General features: G+C 39.0%; 1 non-coding gene across 1 annotated transcript; it reads left to right on the top strand.

Annotated features, from left to right (window-relative positions):
- Positions 1-8,578: 8,578 nt before the first annotated feature.
- LOC148544267 (small nucleolar RNA R71) lies at positions 8,579-8,686 on the top strand. Its single transcript, XR_015900870.1, has one exon. It is a non-coding gene; the product is annotated as a small nucleolar RNA R71 (small nucleolar RNA).
- Positions 8,687-9,636: the final 950 nt, after the last annotated feature.

The raw sequence follows: 9,636 nt of genomic DNA, 5'->3' as shown, positions 1-9,636 counted from the left end.
GGCAAGTTTTGGCAAAGTTTGATACAAAGGCTAAGAAAGGATAGCAGATGTTGTCAAATCCTGTTCTCCATGCATTCAAATAAGAATTTCTAGAGCTACAGAGATCCAAATGACACGCTCTCAACGGATTTGGAAAGCTAATTTCTAGGGCTTTCTAGTAATATATGATGGTTTATACTTTTTTTTAGAGACGACTACCCAAAACGGGAGTTGAACGCCAAACTTACCCCCTTTGTGGCGTTCAACGCCCAAACAGGACCAACCTCCCAAGTTGAATGCCCAAACTGGCATTCAACGCCACCAAGGGAGCAAGGAAGCAGCGTGGACATTCCCTAGTGGGCATTCAATGCCCACTCAACCAAGTTGGACGTTAAGCTCAGCCCAGACACTCACCAAGTGGGCCCAGAAGTGGATTTTTGCACCTTTCAGCTTATTTTATTTCATTTTTATAATTTTAATTATTAGTAATATATTTTAGGTCTAGTATTTACTATAAATAAGGAACTTCCTTCCTTTTGAGGATTATGCCTCCCAGGAGGGGAGAAGCACTAACACATTTTTCTGTTTTTCTTTGTAAAATATGAGCGGCTAGCTCTCCTGAGTTAAGGATAGGAGCTCTGATCATTCCTATGATTAATGTTATTATTTTTCTACTATAATATATGTTTAATTCTATTCTATGATGTATTATCATTCTTCATCTTTATGAATTTGAGGTGGAACGAAAGTATGACCCCTTATTCTACATGAGTTCTTTACGAGTCCTAACCCGAATAGTATTAAGCTATAGCTTGAGAGTACATCACAGGTTCCAATAAATTATTTGGGCTAATTGAGATACGTAACATGAAATCTCGTTAGTCATGGGTAATTGAGGTCCCTATGGCGTTAAGGCTAGAATCATAGAGCTTCATTCTCCGATCTGGAAGATTCGACCTTGTCTGTGACATTTTGAGTAGGATCATCAGAGATTGAAATGCGTGAGCTTCACCCTCGTCCAGATTGACTGACCTGTTTAGGCGTTTGGTTTGATTTAGAGGAGATTAATGATCAAAACCATAGCTTAATCACTTATAGCCTTGCCATTGAATGAATCACTCATTGTTAAAGTAGTCTGTAAGAAGTATTAATCCGGAAGAATAAGCATCTCTGAGGCCTTAACTAATTCTTTATTAATGTTTTTACGTTAATTCATTGTTGCTTTATTTATTATTCTATTTTATGCGCCTACAACAACAATCAACTTTCTATTCGCCAGACTAAAATCTGTAGGATAACCACAGCTTGCTCAACCCGGTAATCCTCGTGGGATTCGACCCTCACTCACCTGAGGTATTACTTGGACGACCTGGTGCACTTGCCGGTTCAGTTGTGCGAGTTTCATTTTCGTGCACCAACGCTCTTAGGGTATTTATCTCTTAAGTCTGACACCAAAGAGATGCAATCAAGGATCGTTATAACTTCACAAATCGAAGGATGTCGCTAAACTCTGAAAGAGCGCTTTATACACATACTACGTATGCAAACCCGACATAAACTGACAGGAGGAGAATTTGAAGTTTTTAAGGTGAACCTGATTCGCGGAATTTACCTCTCAACAAATTTTCTTCCGGAAAGTGCACTAGATTGTCGTCAAGTAAAAACTCACTGTAGAGTGAGGTCGAATCCCACAGGGATTGGTAGATTGAGCAATGTTAATTGGAGAATTATGCTAGTTGAGCGAAATCAGAAGTGAATTGAGACTTGCAGAAAGTAAAATTGGCGGGAAACTTAAATTGTAAGAAATTAAATGACAGAAAATTAAATTGCTGGAATTAAAGAACAGGAACTTAAATTGCAAGAAATTAAAAGGGAATGGGGATTTAACATGAAATTAAAGAAGCAGAATGTAAATAGAATGGGTAGATCAGAGATGGGGGAATCATTGGGTTTAGGAGATGTATAATTCTCCGGATCAAATTCATTTTCATCTCTTCTGCAATCAATGCATTCATTGATCTCCTTGGCAATCTTAATTGATTGGATCCCAATTCCTTGGCTCACCAATCTCTCTAAGCATGAACAATTGCCTAATTCCTTGATTTAAGTGCTCATAGGAAGAGATAAAGTTTGGTCACTGATTATACCACACAAATTTATAGATCAAAGTGTTGGTAGGATTACATGTCACTATATCCATCCAAACCCCAATCTGATCCAATGTGAGAAAGTATTTCTAGCATAATCTCCTCATTCCTCTTCAAAGGTTCTAAGGAGATCCAATTATGAATAGCTTCTTTCCCAAGATTATTATCCAATTGGACGAAGAACGAAAGCTTTCTAGCAAAATCAAGAGAAAAGAAAGAAGGAGATGAATGAAAATTACTATTGATCCATTGAATTACAACGAGCTCCCTAACCCAATGAAAGGGGTTTAGTTATTCGTAGCTCTCAAAATGGAAATTCGGACTGAAAGATACATTCTAGAAATTAAAACAGAAAATGAAAAGTGCGGTAGAAAGTGAAAGTCCGAAAAAATGTCAAAAGATCCCTTCTAACTTAAATTCTAAGCTATTTATACACTCTCTTCCATTGATCTTCAATCTCTGAATTGGGCTTTTGGCCTTGATGGAATTGGGTTGAAAATGGCTCCAATTGGTTTCCCTTGCTGTTGAGAAGAGATTGGTTTAAATTGCAGAGGCTGATGCTTCACATTGGAGTCAACATTTGATGGCCAACGCTGATTCAAACGCTCTTCAGAAAAACCAAAGAACATTTCTGTCATTGGCATTTGACTGAACGTTGGAGGGCCAACGTCCCGCTATCCACACGTACGCATGCTTTGCGCATTTGCGCTTATGGGGTAAAATTGCTCATCCACGCATGCGTGTGCTGCACGCATGCGCGTGGATGCAAAAATACCATTTCCAATTTTAAAAACATGCAGGGACCGTTGGACTCAGCGTTGGAGCGCAGAAATCGTGACGGTTCCATTCCTTGGTAATGGCGCTAAAAACTCAATACGCACGTTCATGATCTTAATTCTTTGTCACAACTTCGAACAACTAACCAGCAAGTGCACTGGGTCGTCCAAGTAATAAACCTTATGTGAGTAAGGGTCTATCCCACGGAGATTGTCGGCTTGAAGCAAGCTATGGTCACCTTGTAAATCTCAGTCAGGCGGATTCAATTGATTATAGAGATTTAATAATTAAAAGATAAATAAAATATAAAATAAAGATAGTGATACTTATGTAATTCATTGATGAGAATTTCAGATAAGCGTATAGAGATGCATTCGTTCCTCCTGAACCTCTGCTTTCCTATTATCTTCATCCAATCATTCATACTCCTTTCTATGGCAAGCTGTATGTTAGGCATCACTGTTGTCAATGGCTACATCCTGTCCTCTCAGTGAAAATGGTCCAATGCGCTGTCACTGCATGGTTAATCATCTGTCGGTTCTCGATCATACTGGAATAGGATCCATTGATCCTTTTGCGTCTGTCACTACGCCCAGCACTCACGAGTATAAAGCTCGTCGCAACTATCCCTTCCCAGATCCTACTCGGAATACCACAGACAAGGTTTAGACTTTCCGGATCTCAAGAATGTTTGTCCATGGATTCTAACTTATACCACGAAGATTCTGATTAAGGAATCCCAAAGATACTCATTCAATCTAAGCTAGAACGGAAGTGGTTGTCAGGTACGCGTTCATAGGTTGGGAATGATGATGACTGTCATGATCATCACATTCATATTGAAGTGCGAATGAATATCTTAGAATCGGAATAAGATTGAATTGAATAGAAAAACGATAGTACTTTGTATTAATTCATGAGGAACAGCAGAGCTCCACACCTTAGTCTATGGTGTGTAGAAACTCTACCATTGAAAATACATAAGTGATGGAGGTTCAGGCATGGCCGAATGGCCAGCCCCCAAGTCTAAGGAAAAACGTTCCAAAGATGTCTAATACAATAGTAAAAAGTCCTATTTATGTTAAACTAGTTACTAGGGTTTACAGAGATAAGTAAATGATGTAGAAATCCACTTCTGGGGCCGACTTGGTGTGTGCTTGGGCTGAGCATTGAGCTTTACATGTGTAGAGGCTTCTCTTGGAGTTGAACGCCAGTTTGTAACCTGTTTCTGGCGTTTAACTCCAGAATACAGCATAGAACTGGCGTTGAACGCCAGTTTGCGTCATCTAAACTCGAGCAAAGTATAGACTATTATATATTTCTGGAAAGCCCTGGATGTCTACTTTCCAACGCAATTGAGAGCACGGCATTTGGAGTTCTGTAGCTCCAGAAAATCCACTTTGAGTGCAGGGAGGTCAGAATCCAACAGGATCTGCAGTCCTTCTGCAACCTCTGAATCTGATTTTTGCTCAAGTCCCTCAATTTCAGCCAGAAAATACCTGAAATCACAGAAAAACACACAAACTCATAGTAAAGTCTAGAAATGTGAATTTTATTTAAAAACTAATAAAAATATACTAAAAACTAACTGAATCATACTGAAAACTATGTAAAAATAATGCCAAAAAGCGTATAAATTATCCGCTCATCACAACACCAAACTTAAATTGTTGCTTGTCCCCAAGCAACTGAAGATCAAATAGGATAAAAAGAAGATAATATACTATAAATTCCAAAATATCAATGAAACTTAGCTCCAATCAGATGAGCGGGAGTTGTAGCTTTTTACCTCTTGAATAGTTTTGGCATCTCACTTTATCCATTGAAGTTCAGAATGATTGGCATCTATAGAAACTCAGAGTTTAGATAGTGTTATTGATTCTCCTAGTTCAGTATGTTGATTCTTGAACACAGCTACTTTATGAGTCTTGGTCGTGGCACTAAGCACTTTGTTTTCCAGTATTACCACCGGATACATAAATGCCACAGACACATAACTGGGTGAACCTTTTCAGATTGTGACTCAGCTTTGCTAAAGTCCCCAATTAGAGGTGTCTAGAGTTCTTAAGCACACTCTTTTTTTGCTTTGGACCTTGACTTTAACCGCTCAGTCTCAAGTTTTCACTTGACACTTTCACGCCACAAGCACATGGTTAGGGATAACTTGGTTTAGCCGCTTAGTCCAGGATTTTATTCCTTTAGGCCCTCCTATCCACTGATGCTCAAAGCCTTGGGTCCTTTTTATTTACCCTTGCCTTTTGGTTTTAAGGGCTATTGGCTTTTTTCTCTTGCCTTTTGGTTGAAAGAGCTTTTGGCTTTTTCTGCTTCTATTTTCTCTTTTTTTTGCTATTTTTTTTTTTTGCAAGCTTTTGTATTCATTGCTTTTTCTTGCTTCAAGAATCATTTTTTTGATTTTTCAGATTATCAAATAACATTTCTCCTTTTTTCTTATTCTTCAAGAGCCAACATATTTAACATTCATAAACATCAACTTCAAAAGACATATGCACTGTTCAAGCATTCATTCAGTAAACAAAAAGTATTGTCACCACATCAAAATAATTAAACTAGTTTCAAGGATGAATTCGAAACCATGTACTTCTTGTTCTTTTGTTTTTAGAACATTTTTTCATTTAAGAGAGGTGATGAATTCATATTCCTAACTTTAAGGCATAGACACTTCGACACTAGTGATCATATAGTAAAGACACAAACATAAATAGAGCTCAAAAATCGAAAAAATAGTAAAATAAATAGACAAGGAGATTAAGGAATGAGTCCACCTTAGTGAGGGTGGCGTCTTCCTCTTCTTGAAGAACCAATGGTGCTTTTGAGCTCCTCTATGTCTCTTCCTTGCCTTTTGTTACTCCTCCCTCATGGCTCTTTGATCTTCTCTAATCTCATGGAGAATGATGGAGTGCTCTTGGTGCTCCACCCTTAGTTGTCCCATGTTGGAACTTAATTCTCCTAGGGAGGTGTTGATTTGCTCCCAATAGTTTTGTGGAGGAAAGTGCATCCCTTGAGGCATCTCAGGGATTTCATGGTGGGGAATTTCCTCATGCTCTTGCTGAGGTCCATGATATCTTGTTTGCTCCATCCTTTTCTTAGTGATGGGATTGTCCTCTTCAATGAGGATGTCTCTGGCCTTAGGTGCCATAAATGGTTATGGAAAAACAAAAAGCAATGCTTTTACCACACCAAACTTAGAAGGTTTGCTCATCCTCGAGTAAAAGAAGAAAGAAGGGAGTAGAAGAAGAAGAAAATGGAGGAGATGGAGGTGTGTGAATGGTTCGGTCAAGGGGGTTTTAGGTGGTTATGATGTGTGGAAAGGAAGGAGTGATGGTTTGAATTTGAGTGGGTGGGTGTAGGTGGTTTGTATGATGGTTTTGGAGGAGTAATGGAGGTGATTAGTGGAGGTTAATTGAGGAAGAATGTTATGAAAAGGTGTAAAGAGGAGAGAAGAAGAGGTGGGGTAGGTGGGGATCCTGTGGGGTCCACAGATCCTGTAGGGGATCCTGTGGGCCCCACAGATCAAGTGGGGTCAAGGACTTAACATCCCTGCTCCAATTAGGCGTGTAAAACACCCTTGCTGTGCAATCCTGGCATTTAACGCCAGACTGCTGCCTGTTTCTGGCGTTAAACGCCCAAATATAGCTTGTTTCTGGCGTTTAACGCCAGGTAGATGCTTGTTTCTGGCGTTAAACGCCAGCTTGGTGCCTGTTTCTGGTGTTAAACGCCAGACAGATGCGTGTTTCTGGCATTTAAACGCCAGACTGCTCTCATCTAGGGTGTGCTATTTTCAATGCTATTTTTCATTCTATTTTTTATTTTTCAGTAGTTTTTGTGACTTCACATGATCATCAACCTAATAAAACACGAAATAACAAAAAGAAAATAAAATAGATATGCTTAAATAACATTGGGTTGCCTCCCAACAAGCATTTCTTTAATGTCAATAGCTTGACAGTGAGCTCTCATGGAGCCTCACAGATAATCAGAGCAAGGTTGGAACCTCCCAACATCAAACTTAGAGTTTGAATGTGGGGGTTCAACACCAAACTTAGAGTTTGGTTGTGGCCTCCCAACACCAAACTTAGAGTTTGACTGTAGGGGCTTTGGTTGACTCTGTAGTGAGAGAAGCTTTTAATGCTTCCTCTCCATGGTTACAGAAGGAGATCCTTGAGTTTCAAACACAAGAGTGTCCTCATTCGGTTGGAGGACCAACTCTCCTCTGTCCACATCAATCACAGCTCTTGCTATGGCTAGGAAGGGTCTTCCAAGGATGATGGATTCATCCTCTTCCTTCCCAGTGTCTAGGATTATGAAATCAGCAGGGATGTAAAGGCCTTCAACCTTTACTAACACGTCCTCTACTTGTCCATAAGCCTGTTTTCTTGAGTTGTCTGTCATCTCTAATGAGATTCTAGTAGCTTGCACCTCAAAGATCCCAAGTTTCTCCATTACAGAGAGTGGCATTAAGTTTATTCCTGACCCCAGGTCACACAGAGCTTTCTCAAAGGTCATGGTGCCTATGGTACAGGGTATTAAGAATTTTCCTGGATCCTGTTTCTTTTGAGGTAATTTATGCCTATCCAATGCATTTAGTTCATTGGTGAGCAAGGGAGGTTCATCTTCCCAAGTCTCATTACCAAATAATTTGGCATTCAGCTTCATGATTGCACTAAGGTATTTAGCAACTTGCTCTTCAGTAATGTCTTCATCCTCTTCAGAGGAAGAATACTCATCAGAGCTTATGAAGGGCAGAAAGAGGTTCAATGGAATCTCTATGGTCTCTGGATGAGCCTCAGATTCCTTTGGTTCCTCAAAGGGATACTCCTTATTGGTCACTGGACGTCCCAGGAGGTCTTCCTCACTAGGATTCACGTCCTCCCCCTCCCTTGTAGGTTCGGCCATGATGGTTAAATCAATGGCATTACACTCTCTCTTTGGATTTTCTTCTGTATTGCTTGGGAGAGTACTAGGAGGAGTTTCAGTGACTCTTTTACTCAGCTGGCCCACTTGTGCCTCCAAATTTCTAATGGAGGACCTTGTTTCATTCAAGAAACTTACAGTGGCCTTAGATAGATCAGAGACTATATTTGCTAAGCTAGATGGATTCTGCTCAGAATTTTCCGTCTGTTGCTGAGTAGATGATGGAAAAGGCTTGCTATTGCTAAACCTGTTTCTTCCACCATTATTAAAGCCTTGTTGAGGCTTTTATTGATCCTTCCATGAGAAATTTGGATGATTTCTCCATGAGGGATTATAGGTGTTTCCATAGGGTTCACCCATGTAATTCACCTCTGCTATTGCAGGGTTCTCAGGATCATAATCTTCTTCTTCAGAAGATGCCTCTTTAGTACTGTTGGATGATTCCTTCAATCCATTCAGACTCTGAGAGATCATATTGACTTGCTGAGTCAATATTTTATTCTGAGCCAATATGGCATTCAGAGTATCAATTTCAAGAACTCCCTTCCTCTGAGGCGTCCCATTACTCACAAGATTCCTTTCAGAAGTGTACATGAACTAGTTATTTGCAACCATGTCAATGAGTTCTTGAGCTTCTGCAGGCGTTTCTTTAGGTGAATGGATCCACCTACAGAATGGTCCAATGACATCTTTGATAATTCAAACAGACCATCATAGAATATGTCTAGAATGGTCCATTCTGAAAGCATGTCAGAAGGACACCTTTTGGTCAGTTTCTTGTATCTCTCCCAAGCTTCATAGAGGGATTCACCTTCGTTTTGTCTGAAGGTTTGAACATCAACTCTAAGCTTACTAAGCTTTTGAGGAGGAAAGAACTTGGCTAAGAAAGCCGTGACCAGCTTATCCCAAGAGTTCAGGCTATCCTTAGGTTGATAATCCAACCATATTCTAGCTCTGTCTCTTATAGCAAACGGGAAAAGCATAAGCCTGTAGACCTCAGGATCAACCCCATTGGTCTTAACAGTATCACAGATCTGCAAGAATTCAGTTAAGAACTGAAAGGGATCTTCGGATAGAAGTCCATAAAACTTGCAATTCTGTTGCATCAGAGAAACTAGTTGAGGTTTCAGCTCAAAATTGTTTGCTCCAATGGCAGGGATTGAGATGCTTCTTCCATGTAAATTGGAATTAGGTGCAGTAAAGTCACCAAGAATCTTCCTTGCATTGTTATTATTTTCGGACATGTCTCCTTCTTTTTCAAAAATTTCTGTCAGATTTTCTCCAGAGAATTGTGCTTTAGCTTCCCTTAGCTTCCTCTTTAGAGTCCTTTCAGGTTCAGGATCAGCTTTAACAAGAATGTTCTTATCCTTGTTTCTGCTCATATGAAAAAGAAGAAAACAGAAAAGAAAATATGGAATCCTCTATGTCACAGTATAGAGATTCCTTTATGTGAGTAGAAGAAGAAAAGAATAGAAAAAGAGAAATTCGAACACCAAGGGGAAAAGAGGGTTCGAATTTTGAGACGAAGAGAAATATTAGTAAATAAATAAAATAATTAGAAAGAGATGAGGGGGAGAGAATTTCGAAAATTAAATAAATTAAAATGAAAGTATTTTTGTTTTTAATTTAAAATCAAAGTTAGAATTCGAAAATTAGAAAGAAAAATGAAATTAATTTAAATTGAAATTTAAAATAATTAGTTAATTAAAATTGAATTTTGAAAAAGAGGGATGTTATTTTCAAAAATTAGAGATAGAATTAGTTAGGTAGTTTTGAAAAAAGATAAGAATCAAACAAAAAG

This window comes from Arachis ipaensis, chromosome B9 (genome assembly GCF_059453495.1).
Source record: "Arachis ipaensis isolate K30076 ecotype BB chromosome B9, ASM5945349v1, whole genome shotgun sequence".
Lineage (NCBI taxonomy): Eukaryota > Viridiplantae > Streptophyta > Magnoliopsida > Fabales > Fabaceae > Arachis > Arachis ipaensis.
Note: the sequence above shows the minus strand (reverse complement) of the source record. Positions and strands in the feature narration are given on the sequence as shown.